Consider the following 13,636-nt stretch of genomic DNA (forward strand, 5'->3'; position numbering starts at 1 on the left):
GTATTCGCTCTTTCACAGCAACCCTAAATATAGCCCTGGCCTGCCTGGCAGTCGACTGAAAGCTCGGGCCACAGAAAATGTGTTACGAGCCCCATTCGCCCATCCAAAAGTACCCCCAAAGGAAGGCTTTGGGTACATCTGAACTCCCCAGGGGAGCCTTTACGCAGCCCCACATGCAACTGGACCCTCCTTGTTCACTGTTTACGAGCAACCCTAAATACACCCCTGGCCACCATGGCAGAAGACTGAAAACTCGGGCTCCAGAAAATGCATTTCAAACCCCATTCACCCATCCAGAAGTGCCCCCAAAGGAAGGCTTTGGGTACAACTGAACTCCCCAGGGGAGCCTTAACGCAGCCCCACATGCAACTGGACCCTCCGTGTTCGCTCTTTACAGAAACCCTAAATATAACCCTAGCCAGCAAGGTAGAAGACTGAAAACTCGGGCCACAGAAAAAGCGTTTCAAGCCCCTTTCGCCCATCCAGAAGTGCCCCCAAAGGAAGGCTTTGGGTACAAGTGAACTCCCCAGGGGAGCCTTTATGCAGCCCCACATGCAACTGGACCCTCCGGGTTCACTCTTTCACCGCAAGCCTAAATATAGCCCTAGCACGCCTGGCAGTCGACTGAAAACTCGGGCTCCAGAAAATGCGTTAAAAAGCCTAATTCGCCCATCCAAAAGTGCCCGCAGAGGAAGGCTTTGGGTACAAGTGAACTCCCCAGGGGAGCCTTTATGCAGCCCCACATGCAACTGGACTCTCCGTATTTGCTCTTTCACAGCAACCCTAAATATAGCCCTGGCCCGCCTGGCAGTCGACTGAAACTCTCGGGCCCCAAAAAAATGCGTTAAAAGCCTAATTCGCCCATCCAAAAGTGCCCCCAGAGGAAGGCTTTCGGTACAACTGAACTCCCCCAGGGGAGCCTTTACGCAGCCCCACATGCAACTGGACCCTCCTTGTTCACTGTTTACGAGCAACCCTAAATATACCCCTAGCCACCATGGCAGAAGACTGAAAACTCGGGCTCCAGAAAATGCGTTTCAAGCCCCATTCACCCATCCAGAAGTGCCCCCAAAGGAAGGCTTTGGGTACAACTGAACTCCCCAGGGGAGCCTTTACGCAGCCCCACATGCAACTGGACCCTCCGTGTTCGCTCTTTACAGCAACCCTAAATATAACCCTAGCCAGCATGGCAGAAGACTGAAAACTCGGGCCACAGAAAAAGCGTTTCAAGCCCCATTCACCCATCCAGAGGTGCCCCCAAAGGAAGGCTTTGGGTACATCTGAACTCCCCAGGGGAGCCTTTATGCAGCCCCACATGCAACTGGACCCTCCGTATTCGCTCTTTCACAGCAACCCTAAATATAACCCTGTCCCGCATGGCAGACGACTGAAAACTCGGGCCACAGAAAATGCGTTAAAAGCCTAATTCGCCCATCCAAAAGTGCCCCCAGAGGAAGGCTTTGGGTACAACTGAACTCCCCAGGGGAGCCTTAACGCAGCCCCACATGCAACTGGACCCTCCCGTATTCGCTCTTTCACAGCAACCCTAAATATAACCCTGGCCTGCCTGGCAGTCGACTGAAAACTCGGGCCACAGAAAATGCATTAAAAGCCTAATTAGCCCATCCAAAAGTGCCCCCAGAGGAAGGCTTTGGGTACAAGTGAACTCCCCAGGGGAGCCTTTATGCAGCCCCACATGCAACTGGACCCTCCGTGTTCGCTCTTTACAGCAACCCTAATATAACCCTAGCCAGCATGGTAGAAGACTGAAAACTCGGGCCACAGAAAAAGCGTTTCAAGCCCCTTTCGCCCATCCAGAAGTGCCCCCCTAAGGAAGGCTTTGGGTACAAGTGAACTCCCCAGGGGAGCCTTTATGCAGGCCCATACGCAACTGGACCCTCCGTGTTCGCTCTTTACAGCAACCCTAAATATAACACTAGCCAGCATGGCAGAAGACTGAAAACTCGGGCCCCAGAAAACGTGCTACAAGCCCCATTCGACCATCCAAAAGTGCCCCCAAAGGAAGGCTTTGGGTACAAGTGAACTCCCCAGGGGAGCCTTTATGCAGCCCCACATGCAACTGGACCCTCCGGGTTCACTCTTCCACCGCAAGCCTAAATATAGCCCTAGCACGCCTGTCAGTCGACTGAAAGCTCGGGCCACAGAAAATGTGTTACGAGCCCCATTCGCACATCCAAAAGTGCCCCCAAAGGAAGGCTTTGGGTACATCTGAACTCCCCAGGGGAGCCTGTATGCAGCCCCACATGCAACTGGACCCTCCGTATTCGCTCTTTCACAGCAACCCTAAATATAACCCTAGCCAGCATGGCAGACGACTGAAAACTCGGGCCACAGAAAAAGCGTTTCAAGCCCCTTTCGCCCATCCAAAAGTGCCCCCAAAGGAAGGCTTTGGGTACAAGTGAACTCCCCAGGGGAGCCTTTATGCAGCCCCACATGCAACTGGACCCTCCGTATTCGCTCTTTCACAGCAACCCTAAATATAACCCTGGCCCGCATGGCAGACCGACTGAAAAATCGGGCCCCAGAAAACGTGCTACAAGCCCCATTTGACCATCCAAAAGTGCCCCCAAAGGAAGGCTTTTGGTACAACTGAACTCCCCAGGGGAGCCTTAACGCAGCCCCACATGCAACTGGACCCTCCGTATTCGCTCTTTCACAGCAACCCTAAATATAGCCCTGGCCTGCCTGGCAGTCGACTGAAAGCTCGGGCCACAGAAAATGTGTTACGAGCCCCATTCGCCCATCCAAAAGTACCCCCAAAGGAAGGCTTTGGGTACATCTGAACTCCCCAGGGGAGCCTTTACGCAGCCCCACATGCAACTGGACCCTCCTTGTTCACTGTTTACGAGCAACCCTAAATACACCCCTGGCCACCATGGCAGAAGACTGAAAACTCGGGCTCCAGAAAATGCATTTCAAACCCCATTCACCCATCCAGAAGTGCCCCCAAAGGAAGGCTTTGGGTACAACTGAACTCCCCAGGGGAGCCTTAACGCAGCCCCACATGCAACTGGACCCTCCGTGTTCGCTCTTTACAGAAACCCTAAATATAACCCTAGCCAGCAAGGTAGAAGACTGAAAACTCGGGCCACAGAAAAAGCGTTTCAAGCCCCTTTCGCCCATCCAGAAGTGCCCCCAAAGGAAGGCTTTGGGTACAAGTGAACTCCCCAGGGGAGCCTTTATGCAGCCCCACATGCAACTGGACCCTCCGGGTTCACTCTTTCACCGCAAGCCTAAATATAGCCCTAGCACGCCTGGCAGTCGACTGAAAACTCGGGCTCCAGAAAATGCGTTAAAAGCCTAATTCGCCCATCCAAAAGTGCCCGCAGAGGAAGGCTTTGGGTACAAGTGAACTCCCCAGGGGAGCCTTTATGCAGCCCCACATGCAACTGGACTCTCCGTATTTGCTCTTTCACAGCAACCCTAAATATAGCCCTGGCCCGCCTGGCAGTCGACTGAAAACTCGGGCCCCAAAAAATGCGTTAAAAGCCTAATTCGCCCATCCAAAAGTGCCCCCAGAGGAAGGCTTTCGGTACAACTGAACTCCCCAGGGGAGCCTTTACGCAGCCCCACATGCAACTGGACCCTCCTTGTTCACTGTTTACGAGCAACCCTAAATATACCCCTAGCCACCATGGCAGAAGACTGAAAACTCGGGCTCCAGAAAATGCGTTTCAAGCCCCATTCACCCATCCAGAAGTGCCCCCAAAGGAAGGGCTTTGGGTACAACTGAACTCCCCAGGGGAGCCTTTACGCAGCCCCACATGCAACTGGACCCTCCGTGTTCGCTCTTTACAGCAACCCTAAATATAACCCTAGCCAGCATGGCAGAAGACTGAAAACTCGGGCCACAGAAAAAGCGTTTCAAGCCCCATTCACCCATCCAGAGGTGCCCCCCAAAGGAAGGCTTTGGGTACATCTGAACTCCCCAGGGGAGCCTTTATGCAGCCCCACATGCAACTGGACCCTCCGTATTCGCTCTTTCACAGCAACCCTAAATATAACCCTGTCCCGCATGGCAGACGACTGAAAACTCGGGCCACAGAAAATGCGTTAAAAGCCTAATTCGCCCATCCAAAAGTGCCCCCAGAGGAAGGCTTTGGGTACAACTGAACTCCCCAGGGGAGCCTTAACGCAGCCCCACATGCAACTGGACCCTCCGTATTCGCTCTTTCACAGCAACCCTAAATATAACCCTGGCCTGCCTGGCAGTCGACTGAAAACTCGGGCCACAGAAAATGCATTAAAAGCCTAATTAGCCCATCCAAAAGTGCCCCCAGAGGAAGGCTTTGGGTACAAGTGAACTCCCCAGGGGAGCCTTTATGCAGCCCCACATGCAACTGGACCCTCCGTGTTCGCTCTTTACAGCAACCCTAAATATAACCCCTAGCCAGCATGGTAGAAGACTGAAAACTCGGGCCACAGAAAAAGCGTTTCAAGCCCCTTTCGCCCATCCAGAAGTGCCCCCTAAGGAAGGCTTTGGGTACAAGTGAACTCCCCAGGGGAGCCTTTATGCAGGCCCATACGCAACTGGACCCCTCCGTGTTCGCTCTTTACAGCAACCCTAAATATAACACTAGCCAGCATGGCAGAAGACTGAAAACTCGGGCCCCAGAAAACGTGCTACAAGCCCATTCGACCATCCAAAAGTGCCCCCAAAGGAAGGCTTTGGGTACAAGTGAACTCCCCAGGGGAGCCTTTATGCAGCCCCACATGCAACTGGACCCTCCGGGTTCACTCTTTCACCGCAAGCCTAAATATAGCCCTAGCACGCCTGGCAGTCGACTGAAAGCTCGGGCCACAGAAAATGTGTTATGAGCCCCATTCGCCCATCCAAAAGTGCCCCCAAAGGAAGGCTTTGGGTACAAGTGAACTCCCCAGGGGAGCCTTTATGCAGCCCCACATGCAACTGGACCCTGCAGGTTCACTCTTTCACCGCAAGCCTAAATATAACCCTAGCACGCCTGGCAGTCGACTGAAAACTCGGGCTCCAGAAAATGCGTTAAAAGCCTAATTCGCCCATCCAAAAGTGCCCCCGGAGGAAGGCTTTGGGTACATCTGAACTCCCCAGGGGAGCCTTTATGCAGCCCCACATGCAACTGGACTCTCCGTATTTGCTCTTTCACTGCAACCCTAAATATAGCCCTGGCCCGCCTGGCAGTCGACTGAAAACTCGGGCCCCAAAAAATGCTTTAAAAGCCTAATTCGCCCATCCAAAAGTGCCCCCAGAGGAAGGCTTTGGGTACAAGTGAACTCCCCAGGGGAGCCTTTACGCAGCCCCACATGCAACTGGACCCTCCTTGTTCACTGTTTACGAGCAACCCTAAATATACCCCTAGCCACCATGGCAGAAGACTGAAAACTCGGGCTCCAGAAAATGCGTTTCAAGCCCCATTCACCCATCCAGAAGTGCCCCCAAAGGAAGGCTGAACTCCCCAGGGGAGCCTTTATGCAGCCCCACATGCAACTGGACCCTCCGGGTTCACTCTTTCACCGCAAGCCTAAATATATCCCTCGGCGCAATGGGAGAAGACTGAAAAAGCGGGCCTAAGAAAACGCATTGCGATTCCCCTTGGACCATCCAAAAGTGCCCCCAAAGGAAGGCTTTGGGTACAACTGGACTCCCCAGGGGAGCCTTAACGCAGCCCCACATGCAACTGGACCCTCCGTGTTCGCTCTTTACAGCAACCCTAAATATAACACTAGCCAGCATGGCAGAAGACTGAAAACTCAGGCCACAGAAAATGTGTTACGAGCCCCATTCGCCCATCCAAAAGTGCCCCCAAAGGAAGGCTTTGGGTACAAGTGAACTCCCAGGGGAGCCTTTATGCAGCCCCACATGCAACTGGACCCTCCGGTTCACTCTTTCACCGCAAGCCTAAATATAGCCCTAGCAACGCCCTGGCAGTCGACTGAAAGCTCGGGCCACAGAAAATGTGTTACGAGCCCCATTCGCCCATCCAAAAGTGCCCCCAAAGGAAGGCTTTGGGTACATCTGAACTCCCCAGGGGAGCCTTAACGCAGCCCCACATGCAACTGGACCCTCCGTGTTCGCTCTTTACAGAAACCCAAATATAACCCTAGCCAGCAAGGTAGAAGACTGAAAACTCGGGCCACAGAAAAAGCGTTTCAAGCCCTTTCGCCCATCCAGAAGTGCCCCCAGAAGAAGGCTTTGGGTACAACTGAACTCCCAGGGGAGCCTTTATGCAGCCCCACATGCAACTGGACCCTCCGGGTTCACTCTTTCACCGCAAGCCTAAATATAGCCCTAGCACGCCTGGCAGTCGACTGAAAACTCGGGCTCCAGAAAATGCGTTAAAAGCCTAATTCGCCCATCCAAAAGTGCCCGCAGAGGAAGGCTTTGGGTACAAGTGAACTCCCCAGGGGAGCCTTTATGCAGCCCCACATGCAACTGGACTCTCCGTATTTGCTCTTTCACAGCAACCCTAAATATAGCCCTGGCCCGCCTGGCAGTCGACTGAAAACTCGGGCCCCAAAAAATGCGTTAAAAGCCTAATTCGCCATCCAAAAGTGCCCCCCAGAGGAAGGCTTTGGGTACAAGTGAACTCCCCAGGGGAGCCTTTACGCAGCCCCACATGCAACTGGACCCTCCTTGTTCACTGTTTACGAGCAACCCTAAATATACCCCTAGCCACCATGGCAGAAGACTGAAAACTCGGGGCTCCAGAAAATGCGTTTCAAGCCCCATTCACCCATCCAGAAGTGCCCCCAAAGGAAGGCTTTGGGTACAAGTGAACTCCCCAGGGGAGCCTTTATGCAGCCCCACATGCAACTGGACCCTCCGGGTTCACTCTTTCACCGCAAGCCTAAATATAGCCCTCGGCGCAATGGGAGAAGACTGAAAAAGCGGGCCTCAGAAAACGCATTGCGATTCCCCTTGGACCATCCAAAAGTGCCCCCAAAGGAAGGCTTTGGGTACAACTGGACACCCCAGGGGAGCCTTAACGCAGCCCCACATGCAACTGGACCCTCCGTGTTCGCTCTTTACAGCAACCCTAAATATAACCCTAGCCAGCATGGCAGAAGACTGAAAACTCAGGCCACAGAAAATGTGTTACGAGCCCCATTCGCCCATCCAGAAGTGCCCCCAAAGGAAGGCTTTGGGTACAAGTGAACTCCCCAGGGGAGCCTTTATGCAGCCCCACATGCAACTGGACCCTCCGGGTTCACTCTTTCACCGCAAGCCTAAATATAGCCCTAGCACGCCTGGCAGTCGACTGAAAGCTCGGGCCACAGAAAATGGGTTACGAGCCCCATTCGCCCATCCAAAAGTGCCCCCAAAGGAAGGCTTTGGGTACATCTGAACTCCCCAGGGGAGCCTTTATGCAGCCCCACATGCAACTGGACCCTCCGTGTTCGCTCTTTACAGCAACCCTAAATATAACCCTAGCCAGCATGGCAGAAGACTGAAAACTCAGGCCACAGAAAAAGCATTTCAAGCCCCTTTCGCCCATCCAGAAGTGCCCCCAAAGGAAGGCTTTGGGTACAAGTGAACTCCCCAGGGGAGCCTTTATGCAGCCCCACATGCAACTGGACCCTCCGGGTTCACTCTTTCACCGCAAGCCTAAATATAGCCCTAGCACGCCTGGCAGTCGACTGAAAACTCGGGCTCCAGAAAATGCGTTAAAAGCTTAATTCGCCCATCCAAAAGTGCCCCCAGAGGAAGGCTTTTGGTACAAGTGAACTCCCCAGGGAGCCTTTATGCAGCCCCACATGCAACTGGACTCTCCGTATTTGCTCTTTCACAGCAACCCTAAATATAGCCCTGGCCCGCCTGGCAGTCGACTGAAAACTCGGGGCCCAAAAAATGCGTTAAAAGCCTAATTCGCCCATCCAAAAGTGCCCCCAGAGGAAGGCTTTGGGTACATCTGAACTCCCCAGGGGAGCCTTTACGCAGCCCCACATGCAACTGGACCCTCCTTGTTCACTGTTTACGAGCAACCCTAAATATACCCCTAGCCACCATGGCAGAAGACTGAAAACTCGGGCTCCAGAAAATGCGTTTCAAGCCCCATTCACCCATCCAGAAGTGCCCCCAAAGGAAGGCTTTGGGAACAACGGAACTCCCCAGGGGAGCCTTTACGCAGCCCCACATGCAACTGGACCCTCCGGGTTCGCTCTTTACAGCAACCCTAAATATATCCCTAACCAGCATGGCAGAAGACTGAAAACTCGGGCTCCAGAAAAAGCATTTCAAGCCCCTTTCGCCCATCCAGAAGTGCCCCCAGAGGAAGGCTTTGGGTACAAGTGAACTCCCCAGGGGAGCCTTTATGCAGCCCCACATGCAACTGGACCCTCCGGGTTCACTCTTTCACAGCAACCCTAAATATAGCCCTAGCACGCCTGGCAGTCGACTGAAAACTCGGGCTCCAGAAAATGCGTTAAAAGCCTAATTCGCCCATCCAAAAGTACCCCCAGAGGAAGGCTTTGGGTACAACTGAACTCCCCAGGGGAGCCTTTACGCAGCCCCACATGCAACTGGACCCTCCTTGTTCACTGTTTACGAGCAACCCTAAATATACCCCTAGCCACCATGGCAGAAGACTGTAAACTCGGGCTCCAGAAAATGCGTTTCAAGCCCCATTCACCCATCCAGAAGTGCCCCCAAAGGAAGGCTTTGGGTACAACTGAACTCCCCAGGGGAGCCTTTACGCAGCCCCACATGCAATTGGGCCCTCCGGGTTCACTTTTTACAGCAACCCTAAATATAGCCCTAGCCAGCATGGCAGAAGACTGAAAACTCGGGCCACAGAAAAAGCGTTTCAAGCCCCTTTCGCCCATCCAGAAATGCCCCCAAAGGAAGGCTTTGGGTACAAGTGAACTCCCCAGGGGAGCCTTTATGCAGCCCCACATGCAACTGGACCCTCCGGGTTCACTCTTTCACCGCAAGCCTAAATATAGCCCTAGCACGCCTGGCAGTCGACTGAAAACTCGGGCTCCAGAAAATGCGTTAAAAGCCTAATTCGCCCATCCAAAAGTGCCCGCAGAGGAAGGCTTTGGGTACAAGTGAACTCCCCAGGGGAGCCTTTATGCAGCCCCACATGCAACTGGACTCTCCGTATTTGCTCTTTCACAGCAACCCTAAATATAGCCCTGGCCCGCCTGGCAGTCGACTGAAAACTCGGGCCCCAAAAAATGCGTTAAAAGCCTCATTCGCCCATCCAAAAGTGCCCCCAGAGGAAGGCTTTGGGTACATCTGAACTCCCCAGGGGAGCCTTTACGCAGCCCCACATGCAACTGGACCCTCCTTGTTCACTGTTTACGAGCAACCCTAAATATACCCCTAGCCACCATGGCAGAAGACTGAAAACTCGGGCTCCAGAAAATGCGTTTCAAGCCCCATTCACCCATCCAGAAGTGCCCCCAAAGGAAGGCTTTGGGTACAAGTGAACTCCCCAGGGGAGCCTTTATGCAGCCCCACATGCAACTGGACCCTCCGGGTTCACTCTTTCACCGCAAGCCTAAATATAGCCCTCGGCGCAATGGGAGAAGACTGAAAAAGCGGGCCTAAGAAAACGCATTGCGATTCCCCTTGGACCATCCAAAAGTGCCCCCAAAGGAAGGCTTTGGGTACAAGTGAACTCCCCAGGGGAGCCTTAACGCAGCCCCACATGCAACTGGACCCTCCGTATTCGCACTTTCACAGCAACCCTAAATATATCCCTGGCACACCTGGCAATCGACTGAAAACACGGGCCCCAGAAAAACTGTTAAAAGCTTAATTTGCCCATCCACAAGTGCCCCCAGAGGTAGGCTTTGGGTACAAGTGAACTCCCCAGGGGAGCCTTTACGCAGCCCCACATGCAACTGGACCCTCCGGGTTCAGTCTTTCACAACAACCCTAAATATAGCCCTAGCACGCCTGGCAGTCGACTGAAAGCTCGGGCCACAGAAAATGTGTTACGAGCCCCATTCGCCCATCCAAAAGTGCCCCCAGAGGAAGGCTTTGGGTACATCTGAACTCCCCAGGGGAGCCTTAACGCAGCCCCACATGCAACTGGACCCTCCGTATTCGCTCTTTCACAGCAACCCTAAATATATTCCTGGCCCTCCTGGCAGTCGACTGAAAACTCGGGCCCCAGAAAATGCATTAAAAGCCTAATTCGCCCATCCAAAAGTGCCCCCAGAGGAAGGCTTTGGGTACAAGTGAACTCCCCAGGGGAGCCTTTATGCAGCCCCACATGCAACTGGACCCTCCGGGTTCACTCTTTCACCGCAAGCCTAAATATAGCCCTAGCACGCCTGGCAGTCGACTGAAAACTCGGGCTCCAGAAAATGCGTTAAAAGCCTAATTCGCCCATCCAAAAGTACCCCCAGAGGAAGGCTTTGGGTACAACTGAACTCCCCAGGGGAGCCTTTATGCAGCCCCACATGCAACTGGACCCTCCTTGTTCACTGTTTACGAGCAACCCTAAATATAACCCCAACCACCATGGCAGAAGACTGAAAACTCGGGCTCCAGAAAATGCGTTTCAAGCCCCATTCACCCATCCAGAAGTGCCCCCAAAGGAAGGCTTTGGGTACAACAAACTCCCCAGGGGAGCCTTTATGCAGCCCAACATGCAACTGGACCCTCCGGGTTCACTCTTTCACCGCAAGCCTAAATATTGCCCTCGGCGCAATGGGAGAAGATTGAAAAAGCGGGCCTAAGAAAACGCATTGCGATTCCCCTTGGACCATCCAAAAGTGCCCCCAAAGGAAGGCTTTGGGTACAACTGGACTCCCCAGGGGAGCCTTTATGCAGCCCCACATGCAACTGGACCCTCCGGGTTCACTCTTTCACCGCAAGCCTAAATATAGCCCTAGCACGCCTGGCAGTCGACTGAAAACTCGGGCTCCAGAAAATGCGTTAAAAGCCTAATTCGCCCATCCAAAAGTGCCCCCAGAGGAAGGCTTTGGGTACAAGTGAACTCCCCAGGGGAGCCTTTATGCAGCCCCACATGCAACTGGACTCTCCGTATTTGCTCTTTCACAGCAACCCTAAATATAGCCCTGGCCCGCCTGGCAGTCGACTGAAAACTCGGGGCCCAAAAAATGCGTTAAAAGCCTAATTCGCCCATCCAAAAGTGCCCCCAGAGGAAGGCTTTGGGTACAACTGAACTCCCCAGGGGAGCCTTAACGCAGCCCCACATGCAACTGGACCCTCCTTGTTCACTGTTGTCGAACAACCCTAAATATACCCCTAGCCACCATGGCAGAAGACTGAAAACTCGGGCTCCAGAAAATGCGTTTCAAGCCCCATTCACCCATCCAGAAGTGCCCCCAAAGGAAGGCTTTGGGTACAAGTGAACTCCCCAGGGGAGCCTTTATGCAGCCCCACATGCAACTGGACCCTCCGGGTTCACTCTTTCACCGCAAGCCTAAATATAGCCCTCGGCGCAATGGGAGAAGACTGAAAAAGCGGGCCTAAGAAAACGCATTGCGATTCCCCTTGGACCATCCAAAAGTGCCCCCAAAGGAAGGCTTTGGGTACAAGTGAACTCCCCAGGGGAGCCTTAACGCAGCCCCACATGCAACTGGACCCTCCGTATTCGCTCTTTCACAGCAACCCTAAATATAGCACTGGCCCACCTGGCAGTCGACTGAAAACACGGGCCCCAGAAAAACTGTTAAAAGCCTAATTTGCCCATCCACAAGTGCCCCCAGAGGTAGGCTTTGGGTACAAGTGAACTCCCCAGGGGAGCCTTTACGCAGCCCCACATGCAACTGGACCCTCCGGGTTCAGTCTTTCACAACAACCCTAAATATAGCCCTAGCACGCCTGGCAGTCGACTGAAAGCTCGGGCCACAGAAAATGTGTTACGAGCCCCATTCGCCCATCCAAAAGTGCCCCCAGAGGAAGGCTTTGGGTACATCTGAACTCCCCAGGGGAGCCTTTATGCAGCCCCACATGCAACTGGACCCTCCGTATTCGCTCTTTCACAGCAACCCTAAATATAGTCCTGGCCCGCCTGGCAGTCGACTGAAAACTCGGGCCCCAGAAAATGCATTAAAAGCCTAATTCGCCCATCCAAAAGTGCCCCCAAAGGAAGGCTTTGGGTACAAGTGAACTCCCCAGGGGAGCCTTAACGCAGCCCCACATGCAACTGGAGCCTCCTTGTTCACTGTTGTCGAGCAACCCTAAATATACCCCTAGCCACCATGGCAGAAGACTGAAAACTCGGGCTCCAGAAAATGCGTTTCAAGCCCCATTCACCCATCCAGAAGTGCCCCCAAAGGAAGGCTTTGGGTACAAGTGAACTCCCCAGGGGAGCCTTTATGCAGCCCCACATGCAACTGGACCCTCCGTGTTCGCTCTTTACAGCAACCCTAAATATAACCCTAACCAGCATGGCAGAAGACTGAAAACTCGGGCCACAGAAAAAGCGTTTCAAGCCCCTTTCGCCCATCCAGAAGTGCCCCCAAAGGAAGGCTTTGGGTACAAGTGAACTCCCCAGGGGAGCCTTTATGCAGCCCCACATGCAACTGGACCCTCCGGGTTCACTCTTTCACCGCAAGCCTAAATATAGCCCTAGCACGCCTGGCAGTCGACTGAAAACTCGGGCTCCAGAAAATGCGTTAAAAGCCTAATTCGCCCATCCAAAAGTACCCCCAGAGGACGGCTTTGGGTACAACTGAACTCCCCAGGGGAGCCTTTATGCAGCCCCACATGCAACTGGACCCTCCGTATTCGCTCTTTCACAGCAACCCTAAATATATTCCTGGCCCGCCTGGCAGTCGACTGAAAACTCGGGCCCCAGAAAATGCATTAAAAGCCTAATTCGCCCATCCAAAAGTGCCCCCAGAGGAAGGCTTTGGGTACATCTGAACTCCCCAGGGGAGCCTTTACGCAGCCCCACATGCAACTGGACCCTCCGTATTCGCTCTTTCACAGCAACCCTAAATATATTCCTGGCCCGCCTGGCAGTCGACTGAAAACTCGGGCCCCAGAAAATGCATTAAAAGCCTAATTCGCCCATCCAAAAGTGCCCCCAGAGGAAGGCTTTGGGTACAAGTGAACTCCCCAGGGGAGCCTTTATGCAGCCCCACATGCAACTGGACCCTCCGGGTTCACTCTTTCACCGCAAGCCTAAATATAGCCCTCGGCGCAATGGGAGAAGACTGAAAACTCGGGCTCCAGAAAATGCGTTAAAAGCCTAATTCGCCCATCCAAAAGTACCCCCAGAGGAAGGCTTTGGGTACAACTGAACTCCCCAGGGGAGCCTTTATGCAGCCCCACATGCAACTGGACCCTCCGGGTTCACTCTTTCACGGCAAGCCTAAATATTGCCCTCGGCGCAATGGGAGAAGACTGAAAAAGCGGGCCTAAGAAAACGCATTGCGATTCCCCTTGGACCATCCAAAAGTGCCCCCAAAGGAAGGCTTTGGGTACAACTGGACTCCCCAGGGGAGCCTTTATGCAGCCCCACATGCAACTGGACCCTCCGGGTTCACTCTTTCACCGCAAGCCTAAATATAGCCCTAGCACGCCTGGCAGTCGACTGAAAACTCGGGCTCCAGAAAATGCGTTAAAAGCCTAATTCGCCCATCCAAAAGTGCCCCCAGAGGAAGGCTTTGGGTACAAGTGAACTCTCCAGGGGAGCCTTTATGCAGC

Source organism: Anas acuta, chromosome 27 (assembly GCF_963932015.1).
Source record: "Anas acuta chromosome 27, bAnaAcu1.1, whole genome shotgun sequence".
Lineage (NCBI taxonomy): Eukaryota > Metazoa > Chordata > Aves > Anseriformes > Anatidae > Anas > Anas acuta.